Source organism: Diceros bicornis, chromosome 15, assembly GCF_020826845.1.
Source record: "Diceros bicornis minor isolate mBicDic1 chromosome 15, mDicBic1.mat.cur, whole genome shotgun sequence".
Taxonomy (NCBI): Eukaryota; Metazoa; Chordata; class Mammalia; order Perissodactyla; family Rhinocerotidae; genus Diceros; species Diceros bicornis.
The window spans coordinates 16,602,913-16,617,339 of record NC_080754.1 but is presented as its reverse complement, the minus strand read 5'-3'; the positions used below and the strand labels follow the sequence as shown (position 1 = coordinate 16,617,339).

Here is a 14,427-nt window from a genome sequence, read left to right as displayed (position 1 = left end):
CAAATGAAGTATTGATGGAAAGGAAATCTGAGAGAGCTTATTTGATATAGATTCAATGAACTTACATACCCAAGCTCAAGAGTTTGGAACCAGCAGAAATCCATTAAAGCATCTTTTCTCTAAGTATATTCTGAGATTAATGTATTCCATTAAAAAGGGCAGGGTGTGGGGATGGGGTTCTGTAAGCCAATAAATTTGGACAATGCTGGGGTCTTCAGCACCTGTAATATCCTTATGTGCATTATGAATTTGTAACAGGGACATATATTATGCAGTGTTTCCTATATTTTTTTGACCAAGGAACTTCCTCTTGAAGTTCTAGTGTTCTATAAAACTCACTTTGGGGTATACCACCTGGAAAGATTTTGAAGAGCAGGAGTTGAAGGAAGAGCAAAACACTATATTGTGATGATTAATCTAGTACTATTATAAATAGATATGTCATCAACTACACAGAAGACAATATCACTGGTGGAACCAAAGGGAAAGGATAAAGATCAGAGGTAGAGAGGATAACCTCCAACATATGAAGAGAATGTGGCAAGAGGTATAGATATATCTTGAGGAAACAAAATGATGAAAATTCAGAGATATTGGAGAAGGAGATGAGAACCAATGAGCTTACCACACTGGATGGTCTAGATCCTCTTACTAATGTAGAAGGCACGGTCATCAACTGAAAAAGAGAATGGAGAATGGAACTTGGTAAAGTAGGACATATTAAGAAAAACTACTGTAGGCTTGTACTTAGAAACAATGCTGAGCAGAAGAGAGGGTCCAGATGGCATGCATATGTAGGGTTTTGTACTGAGAGTAGGAGGGAATGGTGAGTAGTGATATGGATTCGTGGTTGAAGAACATAAGAGGCCCTGTATGTAGAAGGTTAGGGAGCAAGGAAATCTGGAGGGTTATTGAGAACAGTGTTGAAATGCTTGATCATGGGGTAAGGTCAGACTGGACAAAGGCATCCAGTGAAGCCAGCAGGAGTCTACTAATGGACCAGGTAAGAAGAGTAGGTTCCTTAGGCATTAAGGAAGGGGAGTTCTCAAGCTAGTGTTGGAACAGTTGGAGTCAAATGTGAGGCCTTGAAAGAGTAAATTGGAATGAGGATGAGGGCTAAGAAGTAGCTGGGGAAGATAGTGGTAAAGGTCTGTTGAAAAAAATGGTAAAGAGTTTTTAGATTGAAGTATTAATCAAAGTGGAGAGGAAAAACATAAATCAAGTGTAGAAGGTTTGGAGAAGGTTAAAAACAGGTTCAAGAAGGCATTAGAGAACGATGATGAAGAATCTGGTATAAGTCTGTGGTTAGGACCTCAGATGAACAGGAGTGGAATGGAGGCAGGAGATCAGTGGTTTAGTGATGACAAGTGAGGTGTAGTTTAAGACGAAGAGCATTGTGGTTAAAACTTGGCCTTAAAGCCCTGTTTTGCTACCCTCTGGCTTCATGATCTATGGCAAATAACTTTCCCTTTCCCAAACATCAGTTTCCTCATCTGAAAAATCAAAATATAATTTCCACACCTAAATAATGATTATAAGAAATAAAGTTAAATAATGTATGAAAAGTGCCGAGCACAATACCTGCCACACAGTAAGCATTCAGTTAACTGCAGCCAAATTTCTATGGAGGTGACGGGAGCAGGAAAAGGGGAGTAAGGTTCACTCTGGAGACAGTGAGTGTGTTCTCTGGGGTAATGCCATTTTAATGTTTCTCGGTACCTGCTTTTCCATTTAACTACAGACTATAATGAATAGTCCAGAAAACACACTCTGTGCAAGGAGCAAGGTATAGAGAACTCTGATACACCTCCAAATAACATGCTGCACCATAAATCGTGCTCATGTTGGAATCCTCATTACAGAATTTAAAATGACTTTATAACCAGGCCCTGGGGCAAGCTTTCTGGACAGGAAGATTCTAGTGTCAAGCAACTTAGAGAAAGGGTTCCCATCACCAGGTATTTATTAAAACCAGAAATATCATCATCATATGTGTATATGCATCTGTATGTGTATATTTGGATACATATATAGCTCATCTGATCCCAAAGCTCTCCTATTTTAAAAACAAGAATCAACTGTACCTGATAGCACTGAGGCTCCTGGGATGTGCAACTCTTATTAACAGAGTTTGTGAATTGTCAAAGAGGAATCAAGAGGTCTCTATGGAGAAAATTAACATAGATTTAATGTGACAAACAGTGGAACCTTCTATTGGCAGGGCCATCCCAGGGGTCTTCAAGCCATCAGAGGTATTTCTTCTGGACATGGGTATTAACTAGTGGTTAATTAAGGAGCTAAAAATTTTAAAAGTAAAACATTTCTTCTAGCATCGGAAAGCTGAAGACAGGCTTCCTGATTAGTTTGGCCACGATGCCTTTGGTGCCGTATTCATTAAATGGTTTTCTCACCAGTTTCCAGAGAGGTGGGATTAGTGATGTAGACTTGGGAATTCGTTTCAGGTAATTAGTTAAAAAGTTAAAAGTCAAATAGATTTCTTTAACAGGTTTAATGGTTTAACAGGTTGATGAGCTACTTAATTCCCACATCTTTCTTCTCAGGGGACTCTTAGAGTCTTTAAAGGGACCTTAAAATCCACCTCCTTTTCTTACAGATGGAAAAGCTGAGCCACCTAGAGGTTAAATGACTCATCCAAGGTCATCCAGCAAGTTCTATGGTTTTACTTTCTCTTTTCTTACACTTACTCCCTTAGTTCTCCCTCCTTTTTTCTCTCACCAACATTCTGTGCCCCCATCACCATCTCTTTGCTGATTATTTCTTGGATTTACCCTTGCTTTACAAAATTTCTTGTTGCTTAAATTACGAGACAGTGAGTCTTTGCCGATTAGTAATCCGTCAGCATGAATTCATCGCTACATTTGGGGCAAAGAAAGGAGGGAAGTGGAACAATTTTAAATTTACTATGATCTTTGAGACAGCTTTATCTGCACCTGGGAATTGCTGTTAGACAATTAAGGTTAGTAAAGCTCATTGAATTTCTCAGAGGAAAGGTGTTATTTGAATTATTACCAGATAATTATTGTTAAAAATAACAATAATGTAAAAAATAGGAACTTTACATGTTAGAGACATTATCATTTTAATTTCCAAAGGGGAAGAGAAAAGCCCTGGGGGATCTAGAAACTTTTTTTTTTCATAATGTGCTCTATGCCAGAAACTCCTTGAATTCTGTCTAATGCCTGATGGCCTGACAAACTGGCCCAGAATCAGAAGCCAGTCGTGCCGTGTGAGCTGTTAGCCAAGTTATTCAGGTTGAACTGCTCTTTCAAAAACAACCCTGGGCAGGAAGGCGAGTGTCAACCTGTGGTACCCAAACCAGTGACATCAGCATCACCTGGGAGCTTGTTAGAAATGCAGAATCACAGACTCCATCCCAGACATGCTGAATCAGAAATCCTAGGTGATTCATTTGTTCATTCGAGTTTGAGAGACCATTATAAGATGTTTGTTCCCCTCTTCAAATAGAAAGGAGCTAGGAAGGAGCGATACTTACTGGTAATTTCTGAAAGAGTTTTGTCACCTGAGGTCTGTGCTCCCGGTTCCTTCAGTGGCTCTGAACCATCATGGAAATAGCATAAACATCTTTCTTGTGCTGAGATCACAGTGGGAACTAGAAATGTGTCCATGCTGTGTTGGAGCAGGTGTTGTATAGTGAAAAAAGCACAGATTTAGACTCAGAGAAATCTGGGTTTGAATTCCAGCCTCACTATCCACAACTTTCTAATCTTGGAATGGTTACTTGAGCTCTCTGAGTCTCACTTTTCCTCATCTGTAAAATGGGTATACTAACACCTACAGCATGGCATTGCTGTGAGATTAAATGAGAATGTATTTACATATAAAAATTCTTCATGCAGTCCCTAACAAAATTTAGACATCTAACGAATGGTAGCTATTATTGTTACTATTATTTTTTTTGTAAGCTTTAGTCATGAAGTCCACATCTGTCATTTGAGAATGATTTGGTGTGCTTTCCAAAGAATGGGAAGGGCCATATTGAAATAAGGCCTCCGCAGAAAGTTCCTTACAGTGATATGTGGCAATGTGTTACATAACAGCTCTGCTCTCTAAGGGCTTCCAAGATATCTGCAGAGACATCAACAATAAAACAGACTGGAATGGAAATGACCTACTGTCTCCTCTGCCTCTGACACCATCGAGAACCTTGCCAGCAGGGTTCCAAGAGCAGATTCTTTATTACAGTGATGATGCAAGAGGCAGAGAAAACAGCTGGATTTCCAGATTCTGAGAAGAATGTGTGGCACCAGCAGCCTTGCAAAATTATCCCTTGATTTAAAAACTGAGTACACTGGATATGGAAGTCATTGGAAAAGAATAAATATGAACCCTCATGAAGTCATTTTCACTGAGTCTTTTGAGAGTGTAACCACCCTTTAGGCAATAAAACATGACACCCCATGCGGGAGTTCTGATTAATAGACCCTCAGGTGTGTGCTAAGGCAAGAGGGGGAATAAGAAGAAAAGGATAGGTGACAATTTGCCAAAAAAAGTGAAAGGAAGATCATAGCAGCAGGATGTGGGGCTGTGAAAGAGGAATTTGATTAAAGGACGGAAAGATTATGTCTCCATTTAATTATAAAATGCACAATTTAAATCAAATGTTAGGCATATTTAAAATTATCTAGTTACACAATGGATTTGTATGCTTCCAGGTGATTTTGCATGGCAATGTACTAGACATATCGATCATGATTTCCTTTATCGTTTTAATGTAGTTGACGGGGGGAGAAAGAGAAGAAAGCTCTGTCTGGTGAAGTAATAGCCTGTCCAGCCATGTGATGGTTTAGTAAGAACTATGAAGAGCTCTAGAGCCCAATTTGCTGTCTATGTGGCTACTGGGGTATTGCTATTTAATGGATGTCTCAATGCATAGCACGGCTCCACCATACTGGCCAAAAAGAATATGATTAATAGACCACGCTTTTCCTCTGGTGAGTAACAATGAGTAGAGTGCTCACCTGGGAGAGGCAGATGGATCTTGCAGTAACTGTAGGCTAACACTTAAGAGCTGAGTTTTTCTGGCTAAGTAAAAACGCCTGAGATCCCCTGGAAAAGTCTGTTTTTCTCACCCAGGTAAACACTATTATCCCCACGACATGTTTTGTTGGGCTTTTCATCTTTGGGTGAGAGAAAATGATTCCATTTGAGGATGAGAATAGAGAGAAGATTAAACAATTAATGTTCCTTCTACCCCAAGAGGAGAACCGGGGAAGAAAATTAGAACCGACTTGGGAGCAGTCATCTATGCATTTCTACAAGTAAATAAGTGATATAATGAAAAAAATAAGTAAAAATTTAAACAAACTTGGAGGATAAATGCTGGGCAAAGCTAAGTGGAAAAAGAAGTGTTGTTGTGGCATACTAGCAAGATTGCCAATAGCCTATGTTTCTGTGAGGTAATGAATTTAACCATAGAATTACTGCACCATGTTCTCACCAAGAACTTCAGCTGAACCCACTGCTTTTCCAAGGCGTGAGAAATTCCTTCATTCTGGTTTTCACCCTGAGTTTATCACCCCACTGGTATTTGCAACATTGTCATAATTGTTTCTGTGGGCAATGTTAGAAAGGGTTGCTTCCTTGTTCTTTAAATCCACCCTCATTTTTTGGACGTCATGGAACTATAAAAAGATATTTATAAGTTCAGTTCGCTGAAGTGAATAAGTGAAACAAAGTTCTTTATTTTTTGGAAGCCAGTATATCCTTGCAGGGTACGCACCCCAACCTCTCACTCTTTCTGGTCTGGTCACTATTGATGGTCTGCTCTGCCTATTGGTGCTAAGCAAGAGCTGAGAGATATTTAGGGATTTGTGACCTTTTCTATCAGTTATCGCTGCTCAGCCACTAACAAGGATGTGGCCTTGAGCAAGTCAGTTCCCTTAATCTCCTCATCCGAAAAATGAGGGGGTTGGAATAGATGAGCTTAAGGTCTTTCCAATTCAGTCTCAGTTTCCATGACTCTAAGCAAGAATCTTTATTCCTTTTAAATTCGGTTCAGCAGACATCAGCTGAGCGCTGACCTGTGTGCAAGGCATTGCACACTACAGGTTATGCAAAGTAAAAATTGTCTCTGGCTTCCAGGAGCGTATAGAGGGGGGCAACAAATTACACAAATAATTATTAGAATCCATAGAACGTGCAGAGGGAGTAGTGCAAAAAGTGTGTAAGGATTCCAGAAGGGCTCTTTCCTTTGGGAAATGCTTCAGAAATGAAGTGGCATTGGGATGACTCTTAAAGAAGCTATATGTAGACATTGGGAAAAGGGATGAAACACCAGGCATGTGATGGGAAAGAGTGGGCCTTTGCTGCAGTGTAGAATAGATTGTAGAGAGAAGAATAGGACGTTATATTGGGGCTATATTATAGGAGCCTTGAATGCCAAACTGAGAAGTGTGACTTTAATCCAGTAAAGAAAGAGCAAAGTAGTGATATGTTTAGAATACCCTAGAACAGTTAATGTAGCATTGGTATAAAGAATGGGCTAGAGGTAAAGAGAATCTGGAGGCAGGGAAGCCAGTTAGGAGGCTCTCCCAGAAATCCTGGCAACAGGTGATAAAGGGATAAATAGGTGTTGGGATAGAAAGGTGCTGATTCAGGAAACACAGCCTGAGTAAAAACCACAGGGCTTGGCAGCTGATTGGATATGGGAAGCAAAACAAAAGGACTTAAAGATGACTCCTTCATTGTAGGCCCAAGTAACTGGATGAAGATGGTGCTAATGGCAGGAAATGGGAAGGCTGGAGAAGGAATATATTTTGAGGGAAAGGCAATGAATTCTGTTTTAAACTTTCTGAATTAGAAGTGCCTGTGCAGTATTTGATGGAGAGGTGAGCTTCTCAAAGTTAGAGGCCCCACCTTATTTGTGTTTTCCAGGTGCCTCATAGATGCTCTGTAAACACAGAATGAATGAATGAATAAACAAGCAAATGAATTAGTGAACCAATAACCAGAGTTATTTAGAATGTGGGTCTGGAGCTCTGTAGACAAGCAAGAACTAAAGATAGCAATGTGGGTGTTCTTTATGGAGAAGCAATTGCTGAGGTCAGGGAGGGTGGGTGTAGGCAAAGCCTGAGGAGAAAATCTTTAGGAATATCTACATTTAGGGAAGAGGAGAAAGAAGACAAGCCAGTGAAGGAGGCAGAGGGGAGTGCCGAGAGGTACGTGGAAAGTCAGGATACTGCAGTGTCCCCGCGAGAAGGGAGGAGAGTTGCAGGAATAAGTGATCACTGGAGCCCAATGTGGCCACAGGGGCAAGGCCTGGGAAAAGACCTCTGGGTTCGAGGTCTGAGACAGACAGGAGTCAATTCTGTAGCCCTAAGGCTGAACTCCTCAGGGTTGGAGGATATGGAGGAAATGGAGACTTCGTAGTGAAGGGTGGAGAGAAGGCAAGAGTTCAGAACGTGGCCAGGTCAGTGGGCGTTTTGAGAACAGGTAAGAACTGAGCACTAAAGAGAGAAAGACGGCAGTGGAGTCAAGAAGGCTGGAAGAAGAGTCGGCTGTGGTCAAGCTGAAGGACACCGCCCATTCCCCCACCCTCACCCTTGACCTCCGCTTCCAGCTCAGAAGCACAAAGTCAACTCCATGTGCACTAACAGGGTGCTGCTGATGACCTCAGACTCTACAGGCAGTCAGGTAGCAGCACTGAGAATGGAGCCTGTTCTCCCTTCTCTGATGCAAAGGTGCGGGACCAGCCTCTCAACCAAGCCCCCCAGTTCCGTCTCCATCAAAATGAATGATCACCATCACTTATTCATCTTACAGCCTTATTTTTGTTTGTTTCTTCTCTGATCCAGATGCAGCTGCTCTCTGTTCCCTGCCCCAATGAACATCTGCACTAGGCCCAAGCCTTGGAGTGATTTACCTGAAGAGTGACACCATTTATTTGGAAACTACTGTGAGTACATTATGCCTCCAATGAAAGGCTTCTTAGTTCACTTTGCTTAATTAAAAAAAGAAAAAAAAAAAAACCCACACAATTGTAAAAGCAGGTGAAATTTGAGACGGCTTCGTCTCTTGGGTGCAGCGAGATAACCAGACTCAGTCCCGAGGTGCCTGCATTGGTTCTAAGCTTCCAGCCCGCAGCGCATGCCCTGCACAGCATCGTGCCCTCCTCGCCAGGCGGCTGTGCCGAGCTGGGTCTGAGCACACCTTGCAGGGACCGGTGCTGTTCTGCTTGGTCATCTGTGGCTGTACCTGAAGCAGTGGCAGCTGCAGCCCTATCTGTCTGCCTCTCATCACCCTTCCGTGACACTCGATTGAAGCTCCCTGCAGCTTGTCATTTCATGCCACCCTGGTCAAATCCGTGAGCCAGCTTTCCTCGCCCGTGTCTGCCTGTTGTCAGTTGCATCTCTGTGCCCGCGCTGCTGCCTCCCTGCTACTCTAGGGACCAAGGCCCTCCCCTTGGGGCTCTGGGCTCCTTCAGCCACATCTCTAAGCCATTGTATCCAGCTCAGCTCTGCCCTCTGGGTGCATGGCTCTGTGTACCTGGTTAGTTCCCTCCATGTCAGGCATTATGTAGGGGAAGTACAACCCTTGCAAGGCAAGGTGTAGAAATAGGTCAGGGTAGAAGATATAACGCCTGCAGGAAAATACTGATGAAAGGTTGATATCAACTATTCATTCGTCATTGCTAAAAGTAACAGGTGAATATATATTTTTTTTACTAGAAATGCCAGACATTTAAATTATTTAGAGGCTATGCATGCAAAATTACCTAATTATACATTGGAAAACAAAAACTCATTCTAGCTGTTGTATCCACACGTTTTCCTATATGGTGTGAGGCAGGTAACAAGATGGTGTTTCACAGACATCTCTGTTACTGGAAAACACTAAACCTGGAAGACTAACATCCCTCTTAGGCTTCAGGTAGGATTTTCACATTCATGTTTTCTATGTCTTTGGCTACTCTGGCATACATCAAACCCAAAGGGGTGAAGCTCCAGTTTTTGTTTTGTTTGTTTTGTGTTGCTTTTTACCTTTGATGCTTTCAGTGACCTGCATTGTATTTGATGGCAGCGGATGTGTAGATGATAGGCAGGCCTGCCTGGCCAGAACGGAGAGGGGGACCGTCAGAGTGTTCTGCAGTACTGAAGGGTTCAAGTGACTGGGGACTAGCCATGACAGAAGGTCAAAAATTGAGTTTCCTCATTCCATACCCGTGCAAGGAACTAACTTGTGTAGACAACTTCCTTCATCTTTAAGGTCAAGTGCAAGGAGTGCCTTAGAAATTTCCACATCTGGATAGTTGTCTGAGTTTTTCTCCATCACAGAGTAACTGTGTGGGTGCAAGCAGCACAGCTGTACCAACGTGCAGACAGGCTTCAAAGGTCCTGTATCCTTTGGGAGAGGAAACAGTCTTGACCACTGCTACCTTCCTGTGCTGCAGAGAACCCAGATCCAGACCCAGAACCCAGGACCTAGGCTTCCTGACAATCACAGGGAAGCCCCCAGTGAGCATGTGTTTCTGCCATCGGAGAATTTCACCTGTGCAGGATGCCAGCGCCTGCTTTCACAGTTCACAGGTCCCAGAGAGGGGACAGACTGGGTTCTAACCCTTGCGGTCTCTGCTTTTCAGAAACTCAGCTCCCTCACATATAAAACAGAAATAATCATAAACCTTAAAAGACTTGCTAGGGACAAAAACCAATAAGGTGAATCAAGTATAAAAAGGTAGACTAGTTACAAAAATGAGTCCCTTCCTGTGGGGTTGATAATGCCCTGGACCAGGTCTCTGAAGGCTTGGGGGTGGGTGGGGAGGGGGCGAGTGTTAGATCCTAAAACCTACCCACTCCCACACCACTTGGACAGCCATGCTCAGCTGCCCTGCCTTCTGACCTGGATTGTTGTGATCATTAAATGAGATAATGTACATATAGTGTCTGGCACAGCAGAGGTGAGCAGATTTACTCAATCAGCTAAAATTTACTATGCGCTCCACACTGTTCTAGGCACTACCCTGATGGCAGCAAACAAAACAAAAATCCCTGTCTCACAGAGCTGACGTTCAGTGTTCTTCCTCCGCAAATGGCAAATAGACAAAATAGGAACATGGATGCTAAGAAAGAACTGATTTCATTTTGTTTTGCTGTGACTTTCCTTCCAGAAAGTAAAATTGAGAGGAAAAGTGTGAAGGGAATGGGGAAGGGACAGAGCAGGTATGCTGATTCGTCTCCCCTCACCCCTGACACACACACACACAGCCCTGGAACCATCCTCTGCCCTGATCGTGTCCCCGGAGGCGGCCCTTTCTGGACTGCATTACTCAGGCTCTCTTCTTCTCTGGCTTCCCTTTGAATTTGGCCAAAAGGAGACATCAGCTTGAGATGAGAGAGTGGGAGGAGAGTGAGGTCACAGCATTTATTAGTCCAGCCCCCCTTGCAAGTCCAGTTCTGACTGGACTTAGAGAACACCCCGCCTTCCCTTACTCCTTCCGTTTAACAGTTTAAAGCTGAGATTAACAGCTTTCCACTGCTGCGTCACCATCCCCAGAGGGTCCCTTAACCTCATCTGCCCCTCAGTCTACAGTCCTTTCACTAAACTCTCTTCAGTTCAAACCTTTGAGAGAGCCGTCTGTTTCTTGCCAGGATCCGGACTGATACAATGAGGGAGAAATACGCTGAAAAACATTAAAAATCAGCCCTGCCAAGAAAGTTAAAAAAAAAAATTGGGAGAATAAAATGTTTTAATCACAAAAACAGCTTAAATGGATCTGAAACATTAGACCAAGTAGTGAAAGGTTAAGTTGTAAGAAAACGTGATGAGCGAGAGTGTCAAAGGTTGGTTTCAGTGAATAGACTGTAGTGTTCTGGCACGAAGGGCTTCTGGGGGCCAAGTGTAGCTTGCTGGACCCTCAACTTCAAGAGGAGCTCTTGGTAGAGCGGCGGCAATGACAAACACGTGAACAGAAAGAAGATATCAGGAGGGTAATAGGGTAAGATCAAAGTGTGAAAGAAGAGATGGCTTATCCTAGCATTCTTTCTGCCTTTGCTGCAATTACAATCCATTTACCCCTGCCCAAATCTAGATATTAAAAAGATTACTAAATAAAGGAAGTGCCTCCTTATACCTGAAATGACAAAAACCACGTAACTGATGCCCTCTGTGAAGAGAACTCCCATCAGTGGGCACTGACCGTGTGCCATCACTGTGCCAACCACTTGACACGAATTATCTCATTAAATCTTCACATCAGCCCTAGAGGGTGGGTATTATTATTTCCATTTTACAGATGAGGAAACTGAGGCCCAAAGAAACAGAATAATCTGGCTAGGGCACACAGCTTCTCGATGGTGAAGCTCAGTTCAACCACCAACCCCTGTTGGGGTAGTTTGTTACCACCTCTCCTTTGCCCCCCTCCCCAAACACTCTACTAAGCCTTTTCCATGTATTATGGGGAAGGAGAGTAAGGAAATGGTTATCATTCCAAAAAAATTGGGGGAGGACATCATTGGTCTAAATTATCATGATCCAAAGACTAAGTAATTATTTATCAAAAGGAGGTTCTGACTAATTCTTTCCTATCCAACCAGGCTGGTAAGTGGAAGGCAAGTTAATGTGCAGGAGAGGGTGGGAGCCCAGTGAAGGGAGAAAATTGGGAGACGGAAGTCGAAGAGAGCACTCTCCTCTGAACAGCCCCTGGAGCCTGATAAGAGCTTACACAGATAAAATATTTATTTTCCATATGCTGCAGAAAGCATTGCCATCACTGTATGTGTGCAATATGTGCAAAGAAGTGTGAAATATATACATCAAATGCCACGGATCTGGTTAATTTCCATGCCTTTAACATGCTTATTACCTACCATGTCATCAATATGTTTTAATGCATCTTTCCACATACAATATGGTCTACTAAGCAAAGCGCCAACATCATACACAGCCTTATTCACTGCTATGTTTCAGCCCATAACTTGTTGCCAGGGCCGGCACAATGCGAGTTAAAAGCCAGTGGGTCCTGCTGGCTAACTCGGCCGCCAGTCACCTTAAAAAGCCTTCCTGGTTCTTGAAGCAGCCTTTTGCTATTCACAGAGATGTTTGCAGTGGGGAGATGAAAATGTTTTTGTTCTCTTTGGACAATTGGGAGAAATTCAGTTAGAATGTCAGAACTATCCGTTGAAAGGCAGGTGCCTGCGGCCACAGTTTTGTTTTTTTTTGTTTTTTTTTGAATGCAGAGCTCCACCAATGTGGCGGGAGGAAGTGCACAATGATTGGTCTGTTTCTCTGTGGAAGTGTTCGGGGTACACCCAGTTTTGCTTTGCATATATTTACAAAACATCTGCCCTTTTCTCCTTCTGAAATCCTTCCCCCTCCCCAGCCCCCTTTCCCCTTTCTCCTGGTTTCTTTCTTTGTTGTTATGGGCTTGTCTAACTTTCTCATTGGAGCTTTCATTTTCCGGTTGAGGGGCGACTTCATCAGAGTGTATAATTTTAACATTGAGAGAGGGAGGGAGAGAGAGAGAAAGAGAGAGAGCGAGAGAGAGAAAGAGAGAGAGAGAGAACAAGAACTGAAAAGAAAGAGGCTGAGCGGCCAGCGCTTGGCAAAGCAACCTTTGGCATGGTGACCAGGAGGAAGGTTCTGGTCTGGTCGGGAGTTTGCCTCTCTGAAATGCTGCCTGGACTCAGCTGGTGTGCTGCTGCCCTCTAAAGGCTCCAGGGAGAAATGCAAGCCACGGAGTCGGAGAGCCGCCCTCAGATGTGCCATGTTTATATAATTCTTTTGACACAACTGAAAAAGGTATTTTCAATTAATTACTACAGGACTTGCTCTTTCCTCCTTAATAAACTATGAACTGCAAAAATGGGGTCAAAATAACAGGTCTACAGACAGCTGCTCAGTTTTAGTGTTTCTCAGCTCCTGAAAAAGGAGTCCAAAAGAACTATCAGAAAGAGTGAGATGGAAAATGAATTGCTTCTAAGGACAGTGAGTAGCTCTCCATTATCTCTGCAGTTGGGACACAGCCCCATGGTGTAAGGACAAGTAAAGTGATATTAGGCAAATGAGGGTGTGAGCCAGAAGGTTGAGTTTTCGATATTTTCTGTTCATAGAGGTGGTTCCAATGTCTCTGTGCTATGAATGTTCTCCAAAGATGATCCTTGAGACAACAAACAGGAGAGTGTGGTGCAAGATGTCAGGTAGGAAGCAGGATCAAATCTAGGGAAGAAAGCAAGGGCATTTGTATAAAGAACAATACAATTTTTGCAACATTAAAAATAAAACAGTAACATTGGTTGTTTGGCCGTGTACTCATGTTTGAAAGAGGGCTTCCTTAATTTCCTGAAGCACACATCTGAAACTAGCCCAGGCCTTGTCAATGAGCATCAGAGATAAATATTTTTTTCTGTTAAGTGATATCTGTCATTCGTGCTTCATCCCAATATTTAAATGAACCGGGAGGACCAGTCTAGCTTTCATGAGCAAAATGGCCCTACTCTTATCATGCCCTTCGTGGATTCAGAGGAAAAGCAGCCAGTCAAGGTAGATTTCACTGCTGCATAAAGAGCAGGAAACTTAATTGGGATTCAGACTATGACTATTCTCAAAATATAGTTTAATTTCAGCTCCATTTCATTCCATCAGCAAACATATGTTGAATGACAGCTTTGCCTAAGCTACTCAGCTTAACGGTACACACTAGATGGCAAACTCTGGGAGGGCAGAAACCAGGCTTGTTTTATGCCCTAACCCATGCTGGCCTATCATAGGACATAATAAGTATTTGTAAAATGAATATGTGAATAAATGAGTGATGGGGGGAAGGATGAAGGGACAACGAACACAGGGAATTCAAAAATAACTAGAACATTTCCTTACCCTCAGAGAGTTTACAGTCTCACGGGAGGGCCAAGCGCATCAACAACCATTACCTAAACAAAATTTAGTGAGTAAAATCAGAGAAGTAAAAAGTATTTGGAGATTTCAGAGAAAGGTGGGAGGGAGGAGAATTTCAGAGAGAAAGAGCAAGTGAGTTCTTTCTGGTGGAGAGGAATCAAGACAGTCACAAGATGGAGACAACATTTAATAAATATAAAGGATACGTATGATTTCAACAGTTAGAACTGAAAAAAGGGCATTCAAAGCAAGAGAAATAGCTTGAGCAAAGATGTAAAGCCAAGGATGTAGATTCCCCAGGATGTTCTGGGAATATTCAATAAATCTGAGAGTCCAGTATGGCCAAGATGTAGGGCACGTGAGCTAGGCTAGAGCAGATACAGAACTCAGCTTGAGTGTCAGGCTCACATGGTCATCTCAGATTTAGTGACTACAAAGAAGTGGGACTAGAGTAGTCGAGGGGGATGGAGAGCCAGAAAGTAAGCAATAGTCTCAATAAAAAGTGTTAAGGTGATTGCTATGGAAATGGGAAGGAAATATAGATGTGAACAACAT

The 14,427-nt window shown here is 42.7% G+C and overlaps 1 protein-coding gene across 1 annotated transcript in view; it reads left to right on the top strand.

The window, feature by feature from the left end:
• Nucleotides 1-14,427, top strand: part of ZBTB20 (zinc finger and BTB domain containing 20) — a 535,929-nt gene that overhangs the window by 478,045 nt on the left and 43,457 nt on the right. The window contains exon 8 of the mRNA XM_058555832.1: nt 7,836-7,936. The gene's annotated coding sequence lies outside the window, so the exon portion shown is untranslated. The remainder of the gene's footprint in view (nt 1-7,835; nt 7,937-14,427) is intronic.